Genomic DNA, 24,384 nt, shown 5'->3' with positions numbered 1-24,384 from the left:
TTTGGCGGATAGATCTGTGAAGGCCACCTTCAAGGTAGAGACCTCACTCTGCAGTTCAGTCATAGCCTGTTCAGTGACTAGAGATCTTTCCACTACGGTGCAAAGGTCAACTGTAAGAGCCCGATATCAAGTGACATTGTATCGATCTTGACATGCACCCCTGCACTGGAGGCCTCTATAGCTGCAAGCATTTGGGCTCCAGTAGGTTCAGCCTGCGCTTTTTCGCTCACTGGGATTGATTCAAGTGGGGGAATCCTTCTTCGTGGTGCCCCCGAGCCGTGAATTGATCTATCTTCGTTTGATGTGCCCCGGTCTGTGGCCTATAGTTGCCCATGTCTATATGTTCTGGGCAGCCGAATAGGTATGGCAAATTTAATGTGTCATGGGTATGGCACCACTATATGCATGGCGCCACACAATGAAGGGGCGGGCTATGTATCTGGGGGGACCACCTGAAGTGAACAACCACAGACTCCAGTGCAGCCCACTGCGATGGTGGCCCAATGCACGATGTGCAATCGGCATAGACTGTTTTAGCACATCTGCATACTTGTGAGAGCAGCAACACTACTATGGCATTTGTGCATGGGTGCGGCGTCCGCTTAGGTAGCCAAGAGGTGAGGTGCCGAGCAGTACAGTCAACGCCGAACAAAGAACGTGCAGGAATATGCCAGTAGTAGTTTAGATAAATCCCGTTACCACGGCCGTCTCATAGCCACTGTGTCAGTCCCGTGGTGCAGATTTACTGGTAAGTGGGGACCCTTGTACAGTGGCAGTCAACGCGGGAATGACTGGGGGAGAGCTAGGGGGTCACCCAGGCAGCCATAGAGGTGACGTTAGAGAGACGGTGCATGAATCTTAGCCATCCCAGGCATGATGTGCTCCTTACAATAGCGGTTCAGGGTCAGCACAGCGGAGCCAAGGGGTCTCTGTCCAGGTGTTCTCATCCCTCCTCTGGTCTTTGGTGGCGTGTGGTGCAGCTATCAGTGGGGGGCAGGACCTAGTGTCCACAACAGCTCTTCATCTGCAGCTTGTCGGGCCACCCCTTCCCCAAAAATGGGGCCCGGCATATGAAGGCGTATTCCTGGCCTCTCACCGCACTCACTCTTTCCAATCAAGTCATGGCACTCTGCCCAGCTCCCAGCCACGATCCGGGCCAGGTGCAAGAATACAGGTTCCACCCCACTCTAGGCCTGCAGTCCAGTCACCGCATCAGCATAGTCAGTGTGGAGGCCCAGGCGGTATGGCATTAGCAAAGTCAGTGTGGAGGCCCAGGCGGTATGGCCAATGCGGCAATCCTTGCTGTTCTCGGGTGACCAAGCGGGAGGATCAGCCCTCACGAGAGGCTGCTTCGCTGCAGCAGGCCTTGCCTGCTGATAACCATCACCACTGCCCATCCAAGCCAGTCACCACTGGCGCGCCCCTGGATCTGTCTGTCTCGCAGGTATCTAAAAAGGCGCAGATTCTCTGCCCCCTGCCTTGGTAGTCATCTCCGCTTAACCCCTGCTCTTGACTCTGCATGAGGGCGGTGTGGGCTCACAGCAGCTGGATGGGCAGGAAAAAATAATGGATAATGCTACGGTGGACTGCGGAACTTCTCAAGCTGTGTCTGCATAGGCCCCAATCTTGGCTACGGGCTCCAGTAAAATATCCAATCCCGCTAGGCGTGGCTGAAAGGAGACAGGCTGGCAACAAGAAGGGATTGACATGCCTTCGGTGCAATCACTACACTGCCTTTGGCATAATTTGTGACGCTAAACAACGCACATGAATGAAAAATAAAGGCAGAGCTGGGACACGGCTTTTGGAATCCCATTGATACCAGGAAGCCCTCGTATGACAATGCCGAGACCTAAAACGACAAGCTGGAATGACAGTAAGTACACAGCGTGCGCCTTGCTCCAGCCGGAATGACAACAAAAAGTCATCACTCTGTAATTAAAGGAGATAGTAATACACCGCCAGTAAACGATCCAATCCCGGGTGGGCCAAAAGAAGACACTTAGAAGTCTCCGTTTAGTATAAGCTATGACGGTGAATGACGCACGCCAATAGAAATTAGGGGCAGGGCTGAGACACGACTTCTGGAAACATATCGATTCCAAGAAGCCCTCGTATGACGAGAGAAGCGCATGCGCTGCTTACGTCAGGCCGAGACCTAAAAACAGAATAGCAGTGCAGGGCTACGGCGGAACACAAAGAGCACAAGGCATTTCAAGCATATGGACATTGTCTAGATATTACGGAGCACGTGGGATCTGAAAGTATATGGTGCCACAAAAGGCAATGCTTCTGTGTTCTAGTATGCTACATTTGAAATTGTCAAACGCTAACATTCCGTACAGTGTATTTGAACATGTACATGCAACCCATCACTACACCTGATGCATTGTCGCTACCACCCCGAGATGGTAATATAGGTGCATATACCACCGTTTATTTTATATATAAATATACATATATAAACAAATGCATGCTTATTTTTAAGTAGTGCGCTTGAAAAATCTGTTTTTTAAATAAATAAGCTAACTGTGGAACCAAAATAGTTACTTTTTTACATTTCATGAATTCATTGTTAATGAATTAAAGATGAACGCCACAGTGACCACATAACTATGGATTTACTGTACTTGCAGTACGAAACAAAGAATCCAGCTCAAATGGATGAAAATATTTCGGAGAATGTAACTCTTTTTTTTTTTTTACTAGGCATACATTTAGGGATAATCGTGATGCATTAAATGGTTTTCCATGCGGCATAATCCTTTAGCACCGACGGTGATAAAGCTCAGAATGAAACCGCACACACAAGAAAATAGAAGCAGCACAGTGAATAAATGCACAGCAGCTATCCAAGTGTGAGCACATATTTTACACTGTATTCGATGTTTCTATACAAACCCGAGCACAACATATTCGGGGAATGCAGCTGTCAGAGTCCCCCACAGGGGGCCACTAAAGAGGGCAAGCCTCTAGTACCCTCTGGGCACCCCACACCCTCTTAGGGGCAGGGACTTAGGGAGGAGTCCCCCCAGCCTTGCTGCAGCGTGCTAGGTGAGCGTCACATACAGGGCGCGAGGCCAGGGGAGAGGTATATAGGCTTCCCCCACCATCTTGTCATCCTCTTTCGCTCGCCGCACACACCTTCTTTGTTCTGCTGCCCTGACGCCATTTGTGTGCCCTCTGGTCGCGCCGTCCAGAGGTCTGGTCTGGCGTCGGCATGCTAGTTTTCTACCCGGTTGCCTGGTTGGCTTCTGTTATGGTGAGTCCTTTCCGCTGGGATACCTTAGCAAAGTTGATATGGGATACATATGCTGGGTAAGGGACGCCAGCATGGCGACACAGCACCCGTCAGTGCTGATGATGGATGGGTCTGCAGGCTATCACCCAATTGGTGTTGCGAGTGACCACTCAGTTGGTCATCGTTTCTCTGCCCCCTCCCTCCCCAGCACAAGTGCATATCAGGGGCCAAGGTGGGGCTCTCCAGAGAGGTCCACCTTCTCTTTAGTTTTGCTGGTTTTGAAGTAGGCAGGAACTGTACTTCTCCCCCAGTGGGCTTTAAACCAAAGAGGGTTCTTCTGGGACGTCGCATGGCTGTGTCCGGCTGTCCTTCTGTTTGCTTATATCAACGTGCAGTTCTAACTTAGTGTTATGCCGGGGTTGCAAGGAGGGAATTCGCAAGTTCTTCCACCTTTACCAGAGTTGCCTGTTTACCCCCCAGGTGTACGTCTGGATTGCGGGATTATGGGGGTTATTGGTTTGTGGCCGATTTTTGGGGAAGTGGCCCCATTGGCTTGTACCTGCATGATGCAGAGGTTTCCTGGTGGTCCTTAATTGGCACTAATGCTTTAAACCTCTATTCCATTCCACGAGTCCTCCTAGTGCCCTCACTAAGTGGGACGATATTTATAGGTTGGATACATGGCATATTAGTATTGGGACGATAGCCAAACCTCATGTGCGCCTTACAAATCCAGGTTCAGCATCATAGGATTAGTGGTGAAATCCCGGCATATGGTATTTTGTTGACCACAAAGGCAGATTGGGTTAATATGTCGCCTATGCCATTGAATCAGATAGCAACAGGTGGATAGTGCATTGGGTGCTTGTGGCACACTCGATAATGGTGCAGGATAATTATGGTTTTATTCGGGAAACGGGGATCTTATGCCCAAGTTCTGCCTTTCTTTGCCGTCGGTTACCAGCCCAATGGTGAGACAGTACAATTTTACACTTAATCTGGGCATTTACAATGAAAAGAGAGGTGCTGCAAAGGCAACGCCTTGGCCCCTGAATGAACAATGTTTAATGTTAGTTGTGTGGAAGTGGGGCTCGCAAGCTCATCTCTTGCTATGTCTGGTCGATACAGCTAAAAAGTGCCTTCTGCAAACAAGGGCAGGCCACAGGTCCCTTCAGTTAAGACATACTCACCCGCGCTTTAGCCAGGGCAGTAGGCGGTTGTGGTAGTTGTCATCTAACAAGTGTGCTGCGGTGCTAAAAAGTTTGGTTAACACTGCATTAAAGTCAAATGGCGATAGGGTATTATAGACCATTTGACATTCCCAATATCCAGGAAACGGCAGGTATTTGCACATAATGTTTGACTCAGGTTCACACAGACTGGTCTGCCACCTGGGTTATCCTTCTATGGCTGGAACCAGAGACTGGAAGGGGCATCTTCTGCGACCAGTGTCCCAAATATGTTGATAGTCAAGATGGCTGCGAGGAAGGAGCTGTGAAAATCAGGCTACTGGGCTCAGGGTCACTCTGACAGTGAATCCCCACCCAAATACCCCCAATTCGACCCCCACCCCCCACCACCTAACAAAGCGGGACGCACTGGAGCGGAACAGGCCAGACGGCGGCATCAGCGGAGAACGTAGTGCTCAGTGATCGTCCCTCGCTAATACCTTCAGGACTGCAATCTGCCCTGACAGGTCTCCCATTGCGAAGGAACCCAGTAAGCACCCCCCCGGACCAGCCTCACGTCGGTGTCAAAGACGCACAAGAATCCTCAGACCAGACGAGTGTCTTCCACGGGAAAAGTACCGCAGGATCAGAACCGGTGTGAATACCGCACCGCTCCTCTGTAAAGGTACGACACAGATGACTGTCCTCAAAATGGCCCCCACTGCTCATCCCACGGTCCCCTCCAACTATGATTGCTAGGGCTCGCCGAGCCCCGGGGTCCCCAGTGATACCGAGCGAGGCCTCCCACGTCCACTAACTATACATAGGTGACCTGGGAATGCGAAACAAAGCGTGCAAGTCCCTAACGGAGCCTCGCTCCTCCATTTGACTGTGCCTGACCGCAAGATGGCCGACCCCTGACTTTTGGGGATCCGCTTTTCACTAAAAATCTGAATCCACAAAGACGCTGCAACTCTGCAAGGGTCAACTTGTTTATAGGACCTGTTCTTCTGCCCATTAAGAAGTTCTTTAATAACAACGCGCACCTCCATTCGAGCCCCATTCACTCAGATGATTATACCGGGCTTTAAGATGGCCACTGCTCATCTAACAAGTGTGCTGCGGTGCTAAAAAGTTTGGTTAACACTGCATTAAAGTCAAATGGCGATAGGGTATTATAGACCATTTGACATTCCCAATATCCAGGAAACGGCAGGTATTTGCACATAATGTTTGACTCAGGTTCACACAGACTGGTCTGCCACCTGGGTTATCCTTCTATGGCTGGAACCAGAGACTGGAAGGGGCATCTTCTGCGACCAGTGTCCCAAATATGTTGATAGTCAAGATGGCTGCGAGGAAGGAGCTGTGAAAATCAGGCTACTGGGCTCAGGGTCACTCTGACAGTGAATCCCCACCCAAATACCCCCAATTCGACCCCCACCCCCCACCACCTAACAAAGCGGGACGCACTGGAGCGGAACAGGCCAGACGGCGGCATCAGCGGAGAACGTAGTGCTCAGTGATCGTCCCTCGCTAATACCTTCAGGACTGCAATCTGCCCTGACAGGTCTCCCATTGCGAAGGAACCCAGTAAGCACCCCCCCGGACCAGCCTCACGTCGGTGTCAAAGACGCACAAGAATCCTCAGACCAGACGAGTGTCTTCCACGGGAAAAGTACCGCAGGATCAGAACCGGTGTGAATACCGCACCGCTCCTCTGTAAAGGTACGACACAGATGACTGTCCTCAAAATGGCCCCCACTGCTCATCCCACGGTCCCCTCCAACTATGATTGCTAGGGCTCGCCGAGCCCCGGGGTCCCCAGTGATACCGAGCGAGGCCTCCCACGTCCACTAACTATACATAGGTGACCTGGGAATGCGAAACAAAGCGTGCAAGTCCCTAACGGAGCCTCGCTCCTCCATTTGACTGTGCCTGACCGCAAGATGGCCGACCCCTGACTTTTGGGGATCCGCTTTTCACTAAAAATCTGAATCCACAAAGACGCTGCAACTCTGCAAGGGTCAACTTGTTTATAGGACCTGTTCTTCTGCCCATTAAGAAGTTCTTTAATAACAACGCGCACCTCCATTCGAGCCCCATTCACTCAGATGATTATACCGGGCTTTAAGATGGCCACTGCTCATCCCCTTCTCTTAGAAATTCCCACAATGGCTCCGAGCACGCCATCCCACTCCACCCAACCTCCATCGACCCACCTGAAGCCTCACAGCGCAAACGCATTCACGATTAGATTCCCCAACCTCTTTCCTGAAGCAAGACGAAATTTCAAGCAGAAATTGATCGGACAACACAAAGAAATTCTATTTACGGACACATACCCCTGCCCCTCTAAAGGACAGATTAAGATGGACTTAATCTTTCACACTGAAAGACCAGAGTAATGAAACACTTCCCTCAGAACACAACTTTACATCTCCAAAACCACAACTACCTCACACAGCTGCAAACTAACTACTACACTCCCTAACCGTTCATCAAGGGATGGGATCACGTCTGTGGCCATCTACACTAACGGTACTGTCCTGATTCAGGCAATGAGAACATAGAGGTTTTCGACTCCCTCTTCTGCACAGTCCGCTCCACTCTTCCGCACATGCCTTGTTCCTTCCCGACCCAGCTCCCACCAACAGATAACTGACCCCAACAGGGAAACCAAACTGTCTCCGCCTCGCCCCACACCTCCTCTTCCTGCCATCCCAAGCCACCCCCCACTCCAGCGCCTCCACAAAGAGTGTTCTCCAACTCTCAAAGGAACGGCAAACCCGACTTCCTAATTTGATTCACCCTCCACAACTCCTTGAACCCGCTCATCCGCCATCGTTCTCTAATAACACTAGTACTCACCCAGATCTTAGAAGGTCGATTTCACGCCATGACACAACGCACCCCAACCCAGGGTACAAAAAGGGGATAACATGCTCTACACCAGGAATATTAGACATCTCATTATAAACACGAGCGCCATTACACAGGTCGATCCTCCCCATGATGCCCTCACCACTGCCCACAACACCATGACGCAACGTCTTGCTTCACTAGAAAACCAGCTAGAAGTAATTTCCGGGGGCCTGAATGAAATCCTCACCAACCTCGACAAGCCCAAAGGCCCCAACCATCCTACCCCCCCCCCCCCCTCCCTCCCAGGTCACCCTCTCCATTGAACTTCAACCACCACCAGCGCCCCACTAGGCCCGTAGCAATCCCCATGACACAGATACAGAGACCCCCAAGAACAGATAAGGAGGACTTGTCACAAAAAACCCTAAGAAACACAGCCCACATCACTAGAGCTCAAAGTCGCTCAAATACCGACATTGAGTCCTGCTCCTCTAGACCTACTAGGACCGAAGCCGCGATGCCTGACAGAGAAGCGACTGATCTAGCCCCCTTTGACCCCCAAAATCCAAGATCCATGTGATCACGGGTTTTGGAAGAGACCCTCAGTGCACAAAACTCACCTCCCTTCCCAGGATGCCCAAGAAAATGAACCCTAGCAAAAAAGAGCTTTCCACAAACTGCATGCTCATCAACTGCAGATCAGCATCTATGCATGCAACCGAACTAGCAGAAGCAATTCTCTCGCAGGACGTTGGCATTGCATTCATCACGGAGACCTGGCTCAATGAGCTGTCCTCACTATGCTTAGACATGCTTGTACGCCCAGGTTTTTACATGATTAACAAAAACAGAAAAGACCAACGAGGGGGTGGAGTAGCCATCATCCATAAAGACAACATCACCATCATGGAAATAGACTCAGGCAAGTACAACACCTTTGAATGTCTTACCACCAACATAAACACCAAAGATAATGGAACACTTCTCTGTTACCTTCTCCATCACCCACCAGGCAACACCTCAGCATTTGGGGAACAACTATCAGACTTGATTGCTCACTGTGACTCCAACAACCTAATTCTTGGTGATTTTAACCTGCGATGGAATGAAACACATAATCCGCTAATTCAAACGCTATCCAATCTTCTCGGTGGCAATAATTTAACCCAACATTGCACAGAGGAAACGCACTACAAAGGAGCTACCTTAGATGCCATCATCGTCTAACGAGACACAATCTCGATCGAACACGTACTCCCCGTGGACTGGTTGGACCATCACATGATCCTATTCCACATCAACCAACAAATTCTTTCTCAACCACTTTTGCAAGACCCGCCAAATGGGTCAGAAACCTCTCCCAAATTCCCATTGAAGTCCTTGAAGAAAGGATAAGCTCACTCCTTCCCTGCTCCAACGACCACCTCTCCACTACCAAACTCACAGTGCGGTACAACTCTATCTTAGTGACTATGCTGGACCAACTCGCTCCTCGAAAGTTGAAAAAAAGCAGAGCCATTCCATCCAAGTCTTGGTTCAACCCTGACTCTAATTCCATAAAAAGAAACCTAAGAGCCAAAGAAAGAAGCTGGAGGATGAACCCTACCTCCTCTCTCCGCAACCCGCAGGAAATACAACAACCACATCAAAAACCAGAAATCCACGTTTTTCCGCTCTGCGCTGGACAGCACAAAAAATAGACCCAGAGAGCTCTATAGCATCATCAGGCAACAAACCTCCAAGACCGTGACCTCGTCAATGCAGGCGTCCAACGAACTCTGTGACAACTTTGCCAAACTTCTTTAATGACAAGATTACTAAGATTGAACACTCACTAGACATCATTAACACCCGACCCACTAAGACCACCATGCCCGAGGCGGTCGTTGTCGCTCCTTGCCCCTCCTCCAATTCTTGGCTAAGCTTCCGCCCCATTCAGGAACATGAGATAATCATGCTGATCTCTACCTCCAAACCCTCTTCTCATATCCTTGACCCCATTCCACCCCTACTAACCAAAAAGCTGAAGCACTCCCTATCTAGGCGTTGGTGCATGATAATAAACAGCTCTATGAAAAATGGAGAGGTTCCAGACTGCCTTAAAGTAGGTCAAGTCACTCCCCTGCTGAAAAAATCCAGCCTTGACACAACAGATTTGAATAACTTTAGACCTGTATCTAACCTTCTCCTTCTATCCAAAATCCTAGAAAAGTGCGTACTCCAACAGCTAACCCAGTACCTGAATAACATCGATCTCTTGGACTCCCATCAATCTGGCTTCAGAAAAGGTTGTAGCACAGAAACCGCGATCCTCAATATCATTGACGATATCCACAACTCACTAGACTCTCACCAATGCTGCTTCCTCAATCTCAGTGACCTATCGGCAGCATTCAACACAGTAGACCACGAACTCCTCATTAGGGTTCTCCAAGAAAGAGCCGGTCTTGGTGAGGCTGTCCTCCAATGGTTTTCCTCATTCCTGCACAATCGCACTCAAAAAATAAAAATTAAAAACTTTGGCTCTGAATCTCACACTGTCAACAAGAGAGTCCCTCAAGGCTCAGCGTTCTCTCTGCAACTCTTTAACATCTACATGTTTCGATCTTTACGCAGACAATACTCAGATATATCTGGAAACCACCTCCCTCAGTGACATTCAAATGCTCAATGACGTACGGAGTGATGTCCAACACTGGCTGTCATCGAATAACCTTAAACTAAACCCCGAAAAAACTGAGATACTTCTCATTTCAAACAAGGAGGATAACCATCATATTGTTGAATGGCTAAAGGCCGTGGATGTGCTCAGGGCAGTCGCGGCTGGTGACATTTGAAAGTGGCGGGCGTGATGACAGTATCTATTCCCACTGGTCATCCCTGAGAACCGCGGCCGGAAAAAGAGATAGGAGTGTGTGATTTTTCCCCCTCTATGGTCAGAGAGACCCTCGAGTGGCGCTCTGTCAGTTTCAATCGTGTGACCTCTGAGTCCAGGGGGGAAAAGCATATTGGCATCTGACAGGCAACCACTGCCCGGTAACAGTGACACATGCCAGCAGGGCCTATTTAGTTATTGATATTACGTCTACCGGGCATAGTGCCGCAAACACAGGAAGTGCAGCACAAACACAAAGTCATACAAGAGGCACAGAGAATGTCGGTTTGACTCGAAGGTACACGGAGGGAAAGTGAGCATCAAAGGGCAGGAAACGGAGAGGGGCCTCCCGCTTCATGTGGAAAGGAAAACATATTTGCTAACAGCAGCAAAGTGGGTTAATCAAGATGATATATAAGTTAGTGAAACAAGACAGCGGCAGACCTACAGAGTGTGGCGTGATCCAAACCCCAGCTCTGGGCCTCGATTGAAGGGCAGCCAAGGCCACAGCACTCTCCCCCTCCCTTACGCCGATTTGTTAAACAAAAAAATAGCATTAAGGAAATGAGACAACTGGCGTAATGAAAGGTGTAATCACGAATACAATCCAAAATGTACGCTTTCTCCTTTCACTGAATTTGTAGAGTAAATTGTGTGACTTTCCAGAAACTTCTTTATGTCACCGCACCTACCTCTTAAAACTAGTAAATAGGTAACAGCATTTCAGAGCCCAATCCATAATAAAACAACAAAGTCATAAGTCAATAAACTTAACTACTTACCTTACCTTCCGGCTTCCCGCCTTCAAGTTAGCTCTGACTCCCGTCGCCGTCCTGTTCTTGAATTCGTCGTCAGACTCGTCACGCAGGAAGCCAGGCAGCCTCCCTCCCCTCCGGCTCAACCACAGCACAGCGCTGTGATTGGTTCGGCCAGCTGCCCCAACACCACGTCATTTCTCTGTATGCTGCAGCATACAGAGAACAGGGAGAGTGGGAGGGGTTACCCGAGGGCAGGGGGGAGAGGCTTTCCACGCTGTTATTAATACAGTTAATACTGTCTGTTTGGACAGCCTCTCAGACTGCCCAAACAGACAGTATTAACAACAGTGGGGAAAACCACTCCCCCCTGCCCTCGAGTAACCCCTCCCACTGTCTCAAGCAGGAACTTCTGCTTTCTCGCCGTGCGAGAAGGCAGAAACAAATGGTAGTTCTCTACTATTTGTTTCTGCCTTCTCGCACTGTAAGAAAGCAGTGGGGCGGCGCCCAAACGCCCCCATGGAGGATCCGCCACTGGCTCAGGGAATCTCACCCTAGCTGACTCTGTCAAATCTCTAGGCATCACTCTAGACCAGAATTAAACATACACATCAAGAATTTGGCCAAGAGCGCTTTCCTCAACCTTAAACTACCGAACAAAATAAAAACTTTCATTCTGCCTAATGATCATAAACAGGCCACTCAAACACTGGTACAGTAAAGACTGGATTATGGGAATGCAGTCCTCTCAGGAATTGCAGTCAAACCTAGCTGCCATCAAAACAACTCTGAATGCGGCAGCCAGAATGGTCACCGGAATCAAGAAATTCCACCACATCTCTCCTGCACTCAAAGAACTTAAGTGGCTCCCAGTTGAAATGCGGATCAGCTTCAGAACAGCCTGCCTCACTCATAAAGCCCTATATACCGGCAAACCGGAATACCTGGTGGCCAAAACTCAAAAATGCCGGTCAGGCCAGGAACCTCAGAAGCTCAAACTCCATCCTCATCCCACCAAAAATTTGAAAACTAAAAACAGCGTCTCAATCCTTCCCTGGAAGCGCACCCAAAATCTGGAACTCCATTCCCGCGCACATTAGAACCATCCCCTCTTTTGTAAAATTCAAAAGCCAACTTAAAATCCTTTTCCTCTATCACACCCTAGGGAGTCGATAGGAGCACTTGGAGTAGGGTAACAGACACCCCGCACTGCTCCAACATCATGTCCTCGAGACTATGAACCAGATGTTCCCATGACTACGAAGCAGACCCCTTAACAACGTCCTGCAATATTATTGTGTCGTTCTCTTGTCTCGTTTGTTGTGAATCTCTGCAGTGTATCTACTGTAAAGCACTCCGATACCCTCGGGTCTGGCCAGCGCTATATAAAACTTCTAAAGTAAAATAAATAAAAAATAAAATGTACCTAGCATGATTACTCCTTGGGTTCTCCCCAAAATTTTGGGGCAAACTGGGTGGAGTATTAAGTTCACAGTTATTAGGAATCATCCATCATTCCTTCAACCCAAACAAGGGCAGTTAGCGTTGCACAGTCTCAGGGAGTGGGTAACATACACTGGTTATTCAGCGACAGCATGCCCCGGGGGCACGCAGGCTTCACAAAACACAGAGCTGCAACTAAAAAGGTGCCAAGTGGCAGAAACCAGTAAATAGGTTTCATATATGTGTGTTTCTGGCCTGACAGCGGGAGAGCCAATCTCCTTTAGAGGTATACAAAGGTGAGAATAGGGTGCTTCTTAGGGTTCGCAGGACCAAAGCGGTTTGTGGTATCTCCCAGCGGATCCACTGAAGGTGTACTGCAGCTGAACAGAGAACGGGGAGTCTGGGAGTCCGACACTTTTGCGAGTTTAAGCAGCCAGGGTCAGAGATGGGTAGCAGGTACTGGCATCTGTGATCCGACGGCAGTTAAGCAAGTGGGGTGTGCTGCGTAAGTTGTCACTACACAAAAGGGTGAGAGATCGCCAATAGTGGGACAATACATATATGGTTCAAACCAGATTTGACACGAATAAGATGTTGACCGGGGTTTTAGCAATCAGAAGGATCTGCGCAATTGTCTGGTCAACAAGGTGAAGTAAATGCATCCCAGAACCAAGGGTAGGTGACCTGTTGCTGCAGTTAAGCTCAAAATCCCCGCATGGTCAGCTATATTAGCCACGCTGGGTGTGGATGCTGTCAGCCAACATAGCATGCTGCTGTTCCAATAAATGGGAAACAATGTGTCGAGCACCAAAGGCTACTATGCAGTAAGAACACTTGGCACGTCCAGTGTTCAACAAAAATGTAAATTTAACGGAGCAGGTAATTTTCCACCGCCGGGGCAGCACAGGGTGGGCGGTGTGTACCCCCCACCCCCTATCTGGGAGTATCCTAGGATGGGGTAAAGTAGGACTTAGCAATCCTTAGTGTTAGGCACCACATTGCAGACAGTGTGCACTGTATTAAATCAGACAGATCCTCTAAGCGGGTATGCCTAGGGGGTTCCACCACTGAGGGAGCTGAGCGGGCGAAATTCCCATAAGGAATAAGGGTTGCATAGCAAGAGCAGGATGGCACCCTTGCTCATTGTCACATACTTCTAGTTATGAACATTCCTGTGCGTCATGATTTCAAAAGCTAAGGGACTGTTCAAATATTAAGGACAACCCTTCTCGCTCTAATAGCCAATGTAGGCAGGCGGGTTATGGGAGTGGTCACCCAGCAAGTGGGTTACAGTCCCATAGATGTGGGACACAGGTGTTCAGGCACGCACCATACTAGAAGGACGGTAGCTAGGTAAGAGCAGCAAATAGATGGGGCATTGTGAGCCAGGGTGTCGGAAACCATCCCGCCCAGAGTTGGCGCGGGGCTGAGTCATGTGACACAGTGGAACTTTCCTGCATGGGGTGAATAGTTCTTGGCACAACTTCACAGGCCAAATGGGCCTTTTGTTTCATCAGACACTAGCTGATCCAGGCTAATGTCAAAGGCTATTGGGATATAGATGGGGTCATCTATAACCAATAGGGATGGTTCTCTATCATCTAGATTTGCAGGAGGCTCTAGACAGGAGAGGTTGCGGGTAAGACTATAGCTGTGGGGGCTCTGGCAGCGACGGTGGCCACCTCCAGAGCTGTGGCGGAGTTACAGGGTGATCTGGAAGCAAAGGGGAACAGAAGGGTACCTCTGCGCTGCACCATGGTGGGTGCCAGATCCAAATCCTAGGAGCCTAATGTGAGTTTCTTTGAAAACCGTGTTGGCGCCCAGTTAGTCCTTTGGGCGGTTGTAGGCCTGAACAACCGGGGGTTTGCTATGCTACCCTTCACCCTGAAAGTGGTGCCAGTAATAAGGGACCATGTGTCACGTGATCCGGGAAGAGGATCACCAGAAGGGGCAGCACAGATGGGGTTCGCCTCAGTGCTGCTTGGCTCATCAGGCGGGTAGACGACCCAGATGGTTGCCTGCCCTTGGATCGCCCATAAGATAACCCACCATATTACATACCGGTGTATGTAATAAACCTGCAGCAATTTTACCCAATGAAAAAAATGTGTTGTGTGTTTATTTATTAGCATGCATGTTACGTTAGAGGGGTGGGGACGGTTGCCAATGGTGGGACTATGAGGGGGGCCGCTAAAGAGGGCTGCCCTTTAGTACAATCTGAGCACCCCACCCCCCCGTAGGGGCAGGGTCTCAGGGAGGAGTCCCACCAGCCTTGTCCTGGCGCGCCGGGTCAGCGTCACTTGCAGGGCGCGAGGACAGGGGGAGGGGTATGTAGGCCTCCGCACCATCTTGTCGTCCTCTTTCGCGCATGGACACCCCGTCTCCCACCCTACCGCTTACCCGGCGTGGTCGTGGCAGGCAGGAAGCAGAGAATGTTGTAATGTTGTCTTTTTTGTTGCTGGCGGAGTTACAGGGCGATCTGGAAGCAAAGGGGTACAAAAGGGTACCTCTGCGCGGCACCCTGGTGGGTGCCACTGTCAATTCCTCGGAGCCTCATGGAAGTTTACTGGAAAACCGTGTCGGCGCCCCGTTAGCCCTTTGGGCGGTTGTCGGCCTGAACAACCAGCGGTTTGCTATGCTACGCTTTGCCTTGAAAGGGCCGTGAGTAATCAGAGACCATGTGTCACGTGATCCAGGAAGAGGTTCACGAGAAGTGGCAGCACAGATGGGGTTCGCCCCAGTGCTGCTTGGCTTATCAGGTGGGCAGGCGGTCCAGATGGTTGCCTGCCCTTAGATCGCCCATAAGATAACCCACCATATTACATAACAGTGTATGTAATAAACCTGCAGCAATTTTACCCAAACAAAAAATTGTATGTGTGTTTATTTATTAGCATGCATGTTACGTCAGAGGGGTGGGGAAGGTTGCCAATGGTGGTACTAGGAGCAGCGTGCTAGCAGGGACCAGCAAACACATCGGACCTACATATACATTCACCACCGCAAACACAGGCCGAAATTGCACACGCATTCCTGCATTTGCGGGCACAACAAGCTCACTGCACGCTCCAGCGCCGTCCCAAAACCCAGCCATATGGAACTCAGGCAGTGCCTCGAAACCCCCTAGTCAGCAGCAGGATTTGGCCGCGGGGAAGAGAGGGGCTGAGAACTTGTTTTGACATGTCCGAAGGGTTTGAGTTTTCCTAAACAGGTCATTAGTGCCAGGGCTTGGCGCAGCTGGCAGACATGAGGGAGAGGCTATTAAGAGTGAGTACACCTGGTCTGCGCATGGGGCGCTGGCCATCTCTCTGGGAGGAATCCATTGCTGTTGCCCTACTGAAGAGAACCAAGCACCCCCACAAATAATAAATGGTTGGGCCCGTCGCGCCGATGAAGATCTGGAGGGACATTTATGGAGAAAACTGGCATTTCTTTCCAAAGATAAATACATCTCGCAAACCGCAGCTTTCATGCTGAAAACACAAACGTAAACAATCACTAGCCTGACAGGAAACAGCACTAAAGAAGACCCCTTCAAAAATAATCCCAAAAATACATCGAACTGTTTTTAAAAAAGTAGCATACAAATGTTAAATGTCGTATACTTGTAAAGCGCACAGCTGCCCATCAAAGGGGCGTCCCAGCGCTGTATACCGCTGGGGAACTCATCTTGGCTTTCCCTGTGAGATGGTCCCTCCTGGACATCTCCAAGGTGAAGACAAGCATCCCCGGCGCTGATGGGGCCGTTAGTAGAGATTAAGCAAGCTATTGCCCAGAGTTGCTGAGTGGGACCCATGGTTGGAGTAGGCATCGAGGCGAGAATTATCGAGTCCGCTGACCATGGCCCAAGACCCTGCCGCGTCGGGAATCGAACCCTGGTCCTGGGTCGACCTCTGCTTCCGGGTCTGCCGCCTCTAACCAGTGAGCCACACCACTCTACATACATTGATAACTATAACTCCATTTTGATTTACACCCACTATAAGGACACCCGACGGTTACACCAGAAAAAAAGTTACAGATATCAAAAGATAAGGATCCTTTTATCATGTCCAGACTAGCGTAGAGGCAATTTATTGACAATGAAATGCACAAATCCGGCAGCAAAGGGGTTTTTACGCACTGGACCCCGTCTCAGCTTCTTTCATTGCAGGTGAAAGGTTGTTGGTTATTAATTTTCAATGTAAACACCGGCGATTGATCATGGGGACCCATAGTTGAATGTTGATTGGAGCCCTGCTGTGTCTGGTCAGCTTCATAAATACATTATCACAGAGAGCGAATTATGGATGGGCCCAGAAGTTTTTTTTCTTCATTTTTTTCCACCTTTGTATGGCATGCAGGGCCTGAAACGTAATCCAGAGGGTGGATGATTGATGCCTTCCCGGGCAACCGAGGGAGGCGGGCAGGGCTTCCAGCCAGGGTCACGCCTTCTAGCCGAGCAATGGCATGATCACCAGGGTAGGCCATCGATGACTCTCACCCACTGCCTGCCTCTAATATCGCACCAAACTAGCGCCTCACACACCCAACCGCGGCGCTATAATCCAGGGAAGGCAATCGGGGAGTACAGTGCCTACAATCGCACCCACTATGTGGCCACAGAAGAATGAAGGCCCCCGTATTTAACACACAGCCAGAGGCTGTAGGACTACAACTTACGTGCACCCAATGCTGCCCAAACGCTGTCAGCTAGCTGGTACAAGCAACAACGCATTAGGAGAGGCGCTGCCTATATTACACATAAAAAAATACGCCGAAGACAATTACAGATGGTGCACAGGTAGGCCCTCATTTTTTAAAATTATTAACGTATTTTCAAAGTGGAAAACAAATACAAAATAAACTACATACGTGCAAGCTAATAAAATAATAATTTCAGTGTAAAACCCCTTAGTAGCCATTGAGCATATAAACATCAATATTTAAAAAAACACACAAACAAAATAACTAGACCGTAGTCGGCACCTTAAAAAAAAGACAGAAAGTGAAGAAAAATCCCAATAATTACCATAAACATGAATTTTAAGCTGAGAATATTATAGGCCCTCCAGCCTATAATATAAAGTCCTAACCCTGTAATTAAAGGAGATAGTAACACGCCGCCAGTAAACGATCCAATCCCGGTGGGCAGAGCCAAAAGGAGACAAGACGGCAGGAGGGAGTAAATACCCTTATTTACAATTGGAAGTCCCCGTTTAGCATAACCTATGACGATAAATGATGCACGCCAATAGAAATTAGGGGCGGAGCTGAGACAAGACTTCTGGAATCATATTGATTCCAAGAAGCCCTCGTATGACAAGAGCAGCGCATGCAAGGCTTACGTCAGGCTTTACAGTTAGAAGTCACCATTTAGCATAAGCTATGATGGTAAATGATGCATGCCAATAGAAATTAGGGGCGGAGCTGAGACACGACTTCTGGAATCGTATTATTTCCAAGAAGCCCTCGTATGACGAGAGCAGCGCATGAGCTGCTTAAGTCAGGCCCAGACCTAAAAAGGTACTTCCTGTACTCGTAAATGCGTATGTGAATCAGTCCCCAGAAGTCTGAGGATTTTATCACTAAGGATATCATTATGAGTTGGCTGGACTGGATCGGAGACACAGAGGGGCCGGAATCAACGTGCCTTGCAGGTTATCTCCACAGCAAACTCCGGCCATTATGGTTTCCCTGAAAATGGGGAATAACTGCTTGGAACTAGTATTACCGGACTATTTACTCCAGAGTTCTTCCCAATGTCTCCCCCAAAAATCTGGCATTTCCCACTTGCTTGAAGCAGGTGAAACGTGTCAGCAGGATTGCCGGTGAGGGCATTGGGAAGGCAGAGGTTTGGGGCATGCTTGTCTTGTCTGTGGGGAGGTGGTCTGCACCATCTGGACAGCTGTATGGTCTGGTGGAGTTGAGCAACAGTGTAGCCTGAAGCAACTATGACAGGCCTAGTTAGTGCCCCGAATGGGTTCAGAATTGTCGGGCCCAGGGTTTGCAGACTAATTCTAGGCCAGGACATATTTGGAATTGCAACTTGTGGTATTTCACTCAGAGATACCACTTACATACCATAACTCATAATGAGAGAAAAAATGTTCTACTTAAAATGTATCTATTGTGAAAGGCGCCAGCATTTTCTGCAGAGTTGTTACTCAACTAGAAAAGCAATATGACGATAATGTTTGTTTGACCAGTGTGCAATAGTTTGATAGTCCTATATAATGGGATTTTAATGCTGCCTCTTGAAAGTGTTTGCTTTTGGCCTCTGAAGAGCGTGTTTCAGCCTGTCAGACCTGTCAGCTAGAGAAAGATGGCTAGAGAGGGCTCTCAGCTAGGAGTGCCTGGGGTAGTGAGGTGAGGTAAATCAGGTTGGGCAAGAGAGTTAATAATTAATGTTTGTGGCAAAACATGCAAAAAACATAAAACAGGCCTAATAGGGTTAGTACAGATTTCCTTGTATTATATATGTGTTTTTTTTTTATCAGACAACTTTCATTACTTTTCAGTTTAATTTAAGAGCATACAAATAATGTCAATGCAGGCAGTTTGTGGAGGCTGGACTAAAGCTCTCTCAATCTGAGACCCTGATTCTGAATATCCCAGAGCATGGTGTGCTTTTTATCGTACCTGATATACCCCAATACCCCCGGGTTCACAACTTCTAGAAAGTGATAATTAGGACATGCAAAGAATTAGGATATTGATTAGGAAGGGGGGGCCTTACCAACTTAACAATAGCAACCAGCTTAGGTCTCACCAGAATTCTCAGAGAAGCAGAGCAGATATGGTAAAAACAGAAGAAATTTCCACAGATGTTTTAGATTCAACTAACAGCAACAATTTCAAAATGAATAACACAACATAATAAAGTCCCCAAAATAATAGAAATTGTTTTGAACTAAACAACAGCAAACTCGCTAAACTTGCATAAGAGAAACTGTGGACATTGTCTAGGTCTCGCCTACGCAGCACACATGCGCTGATAAGGCAAAAAGACCTTTTGGAATGGCTTCGGCTTTTCAGGCAAAAACGTGCATGCGTTCCATTGCCTTCAATGGCAACGCGTGCACGTGTGGCGAATTAACTTACGGGAGCGTGCGGCACCATATGGTAGCAATTATCACTCCTTGCGCTGCTCGCTCTTGCAAGTGAAACGCTTTCCCTTTTCTTTATTTGCTTTTAGCGTGCGCTTGTTTTTACATTACTCCAAGCGTCGCATGCCCTTCCAGCGCAATCACTTTCACTTTCTTGTGCTGCTGCGCTCGCGCATCACTAGTGTGTTGTGTTTTTTTACATTACACCAAGCATCTCGCATTGCGTGGCCAATGCTTGTTTTAAAATTTTAAAGGCAAAAAGAGCCTAGAAAAATCAGAGCTCCCTAACAAAAGCAACTGTTAAAGTTGACCAGGACTTAAGCATGATTTTAGACCAACCACAATGGAGTGAAGGTAGGATACACAAAGTGAGTCATCCTGGTTAAAGTTTTTACCTTATGCATTAGCCTATGAAATGGGAGTCAAGGTTAAAGGCTGAGGGAATTGATGGTCCATGGAAATTGGATCTTTTATCATTGAGCTCCATCTGAAGTCATTGGTTTTGGTGCCAAAAGCTACGAGTGGGACAACGTTGGATATCACAGCTGCCTATGTTGATTTGTCACTGGGAAGGATTAGGTGCCTTGCCCGGTCAAAGGTTTTGCCTTCTTACTTAGACACTTTTTTCGGTTCTCAAAAACTTCCAGCAGGACAAGGCTGGAAGCTGCAGCAAGGCAGGGGTCAACAAAGCCAGATACATTTACTGTGAGATCCCAGTGAGCCTGCTTCCAGTACACCAAAAACCTCTGAGCAGGATGAACCTGATTTTCTTTTCCACCATGGGCCAACCTCCCTGGGCAAGCCTTAGCATCTTGTTTCAGTGCTCTAAAGAAGTAAATATTGCTAAGTTCCCACATTTTTAAACAGATGGGAATCAGTCAGTCAAAATACACTTTATTCGATTTTTGTTAAAATCATAAAAGGCAAAACATACATATATTTAAAAAGACATTTTAAAAATACCCACAGTTCATTTTGTTTATACATAGTGTCCATAAAAAAGTCACTGAATTAGTCACCATTATACATACAAAAAGTAACAGTTAATGTATTCATTTTTAATTTAAAACAGAACAGTTCTAGGGATTCTTTTATTTCTACCTCTGTACGCGGCTGTTAAAAAACTCGCTACACAAAAAGTGACATGTGCGTCCGGTAACCTTTGGAGGTAAAGCAAGGCAGGTCTCACTTGTATAAAGCCCAGTGTTTTCAGGAGGGGAATTAAATATTTTCTCCTCTCAGAATCGTAAAATGCACAAAAAAACAGGAAATGAAGAGTATCCTGATTAGAGAACTGATCGCACTCACAGGGTGGTGCATGTTCTGGTTTACCCCACGTAGGGAAGGAACCTAATGAATAGTGGATTAAATTCAATCTGAATCTGGTTAACAAAAATCTATGCAAGGGTTTAGAGACATATTGCAGGTAGGGTTCCATCGAGGGGGAAGAGGACAAAACCAGATGTGCTCTTACTAACGGTTTATTAACCTCATATTCCTCTCTCTCTAAGCGTGTCCTCCCCTGGAATTCCTTCTTAATCCACGCAATGTCCGCTTTCTTGATTATGGATGGTGTTGTATATAACTCAGGTCTTCCGAGGGCAGTGAATGATGACTTTATATATCTCAGCCAAGCTATTTTCATTGCCCCCTCCCTTGCAGTCACGTCTTTAAGGATTGTGTGATTTAAAGACAACTCAGTGTTTAACCAGATATTGGCCCAAAAAAGTAAAGGGGCCATTTTCAATCCATCTATGATATAAGGTAGGCCAACTTCCTCATGTATGGAGTAGGTAGGTGTGGAGTTTGGGACCGACAGAATTCGTCTAATAAGTTTGTTCTCTACTATCTGCATACTGTCCAGATTAGTATAACCCCACAGTGCTGCACCATATGAGGCTATTGAAATGCATTTACTTTTGTAAACTTTTAACACGGCTTCCATTGGTTTAGCCCCTAGTCTTTTAGTAAAATCCAGCAGGGCAGCTGTAGACCTGGCTAAAGAAATACATTTGGCCTTGATTTGCGGGACCCAGGAGCCCTTCTCGTCGAACAAGACCCCTAGATAAGGAAAAACCGGGACCCTGGAGAGAGCCTCGCTATTACAAAAAAAGGTTTTTGTATGTAACTTATTTTTTTGTGGACCCACAATCATTGTGTGCGATTTAGTTACATTGATTTTTAGATCCAATCTGGCCATAAAAGAGCCAAAGAGTTCCAAAAGGGTCTGTAACCCAATGCCCGTGCGGGCGATGAGAACAGCATCGTCTGCGTATAAAAGAGCCGGTATCTGCTTCCCATCTACCCGCGGGACATCAGCATTGCCCGCTAACAAAGACTTCCCTAGATCATTAATGTAAATGGTGAATAAAAGTGGGGCCAAGATACAGCCTTGGCGGACACCTTTATTTGACCTAAAACTATCAGAGCATCGCCCATCCCTGGTCACCCGGACCTTCGCAGTAAGGCTTTGGTGCAAGCTTGCTATAAGGGCTACCAAGGGTTCCTCAATACCAAGCTCGCGCAATATAGCCCAAAGCTTGGCCCTATTAACCAAGTCGAAGGCCGAGGAGAGGTCCATAAAAGCCAAATATAGTGAACCTTCCCCGGCCACCGTGTACTTCGATATTAGGAGGTGTAAATTTGAGCATTGCTCTAAGGTTCCCCGTTTTTCCCTAAAGCCATATTGAATCTCTGCGAGATCCCCACAGGTCTCCAGGCTTGTTCTCAACTTTGTCAATAAGACTCTGCCCAGAATCTTAAAGGCAGAGTCTATCAAGGAGATTGGGCGGTAACATCCTGGATTCTCCCTGTCTCCCTTTTTAAAAATTGGTACTATGACAGATGTGTTCCATGTTACTGGAAAACATCCACCATTTGTTGCCCTGAAGACATTTGTAAGGACTTTAGACCAGGTAGTTGGGGCATATATAAAAAAGTCTACCGGGACACCGTCCGGGCCCGGAGCCTTATTTTTCGTGGAGTCCATTATGGCCTTATATACCTCCTCCTCATTAAATTCTACTGCCACTAGGCCCCTGATGGGAATCTTTTTTCTGGTCAGTTCTATAGTTCCTGGGTCATCAGGCTAGGCTTCTCCGGGTCTCAGAACTAGAGGTCTCTCATCCAGGGCTCCTGTAGAATCCAGGCCTCTGTGGATATCGGTCTTATGTGGTCATTGGAGCAGGCAAACAGGAAGCCAACCACTTGACCTTTGGAGAGCAGTGCATGTCCCTTGGTACGAGGAGTCATGACTTTCTTAGTCTTTTATTCCTCTTTTTCCAACAGAACGCAGCAGTGTCATGTTCTTCAAGTGGAGTCTTTTGAGGTCCAGGAATATTTTAAGAATGTGCTACTGAGGTGCCAGACTTATCTTGTGCATTAACCCGTGATAGCAGAATTGTTCCCTAACAAATTCTGGCTACTTTCAAACCCTATACCCACCATCATCTTCAGCACTTCCTCTTTGCTGCACAGCAACATTTTCCAGAAGCCCTAAATTCAAGATAGCTGAACCTTTCTTGACTCGCGAGGACCACCAGGCAGGCATCTGGCCATATCCTTTTTCAGAAGAGCCCCCATCCACTCCATCATGGTCAAAACTGTTTTTTCTCTTGCTAGGTTGGAGCGAAAGCATCTCTGGGACTGAATGGGAGCAGATCCTGTAAGCCATATCTGGGATCAACTAGTCAAAAGAATAAGTGTTAAAGATGTGTTTAGTTCAGCCAATTGACCTTTACTACCCTCTTCCCAGGTGGCTAATTCCTGCTAAGTGGCCAGTTGCTGACAACACTCCTGTCTTTCTGGGTCCACAGGCAAGGGCAATGGCCTCTCGCAGGCAGACTCATCAACTCCAGCCAGGAATTTTTATTGGCCTCTGGAGGTGCGATGATTGACAGAACTGGTTTCATGCCAGTTGTGGCTCAGGCAGCCCAAAGTATATTTTTATTATAAAGTTACACACAATATGATTTTTAGATTAAATCAGATTATTACAACAATGTGGTAAAAAGACTGTAAAAACCGTCAATATAAAACCATGACAGTGATGCTGTTCCATTTCACATTTTACTTCATCCTGCATTTCCTAGGAAAATTTTCTTTTTCTAGGTGTGTTTCTGTCGTTTTTTCTGTGCAACAAGTGATGCTTGTGAAGGGCATCCTCCAAATGGAGTGACCTCTAGGTATTTAGATGAGTTCATGTGGGCTGTGGTTGAGAGCTCTGGATTTGAGACTGAAGGGAGTGGTAATTAATCTGCTCAGAAGACACACTCATTCAATTTATAGCATCTCGGCCAGGCCTATAGATAGATGAAGACATATGTGGCAACTGTAATCACCAACATATGTGAAAGTGTCTGAGGGAGGTACACAACTGTCACAATATTGACACCACCACAGGAAAAGAGAATGCTATGTTTACTGGTGAAGAAGGAGAAAGTTAGAGCGAGAGAGAGAGAGAGAGAGAGAGAGAGTGTGTGTGTGTGTTTGTGGACATGGAGAATAGGTGAAATCTAGGAGGCACAGATAGAAAGACAGAATTAAGGCAGTGATGAAGAGGATGACCTACGAGATTTGCAGATAAAGGATTTCAGGAAGGTGAAGGAGGAAAAACAGTGAAAGTGTTTAATAGAGTGAAAGATTGTAGAGGAATATGATGTGAAGGGGTTAATGAGACACACTGAAGACCACTCCCCATTCCACAGACATGTGTACTGTTTAATTCAGAAAATCATTTTTTCATAATTGAAACCTTTTCAATTCTAATTATTCACATTAAAATCATTGGTATTTATTTATCTGACATGGCAAAGCCATTAGGCCCGGCTTGTTTTAGTTGTATTAGTTCAATGTTATGTGATGCGGCTGGAGGCAATGACCTAAAACTCACAGAGAGGCACAGTAAGGCCCACAAATCCTGGCAGGTGGCACACCTAATGAAGCACCA

The 24,384-nt window shown here is 47.6% G+C and overlaps 1 protein-coding gene across 1 annotated transcript in view; it reads right to left on the bottom strand.

The window, feature by feature from the left end:
• The window catches only part of PGGHG (protein-glucosylgalactosylhydroxylysine glucosidase), a 328,346-nt gene that overhangs the window by 90,953 nt on the left and 213,009 nt on the right, over positions 1-24,384 (bottom strand). The gene's annotated exons all lie outside the window — the stretch shown is intronic.

The sequence above is a fragment of the Lissotriton vulgaris genome, chromosome 2_1 (assembly GCF_964263255.1).
Source record: "Lissotriton vulgaris chromosome 2_1, aLisVul1.2, whole genome shotgun sequence".
Taxonomy (NCBI): domain Eukaryota; kingdom Metazoa; phylum Chordata; class Amphibia; order Caudata; family Salamandridae; genus Lissotriton; species Lissotriton vulgaris.
The sequence above is the reverse complement of the archived record's forward strand: the minus strand, read 5'-3'. Positions and strand labels throughout refer to the sequence as shown.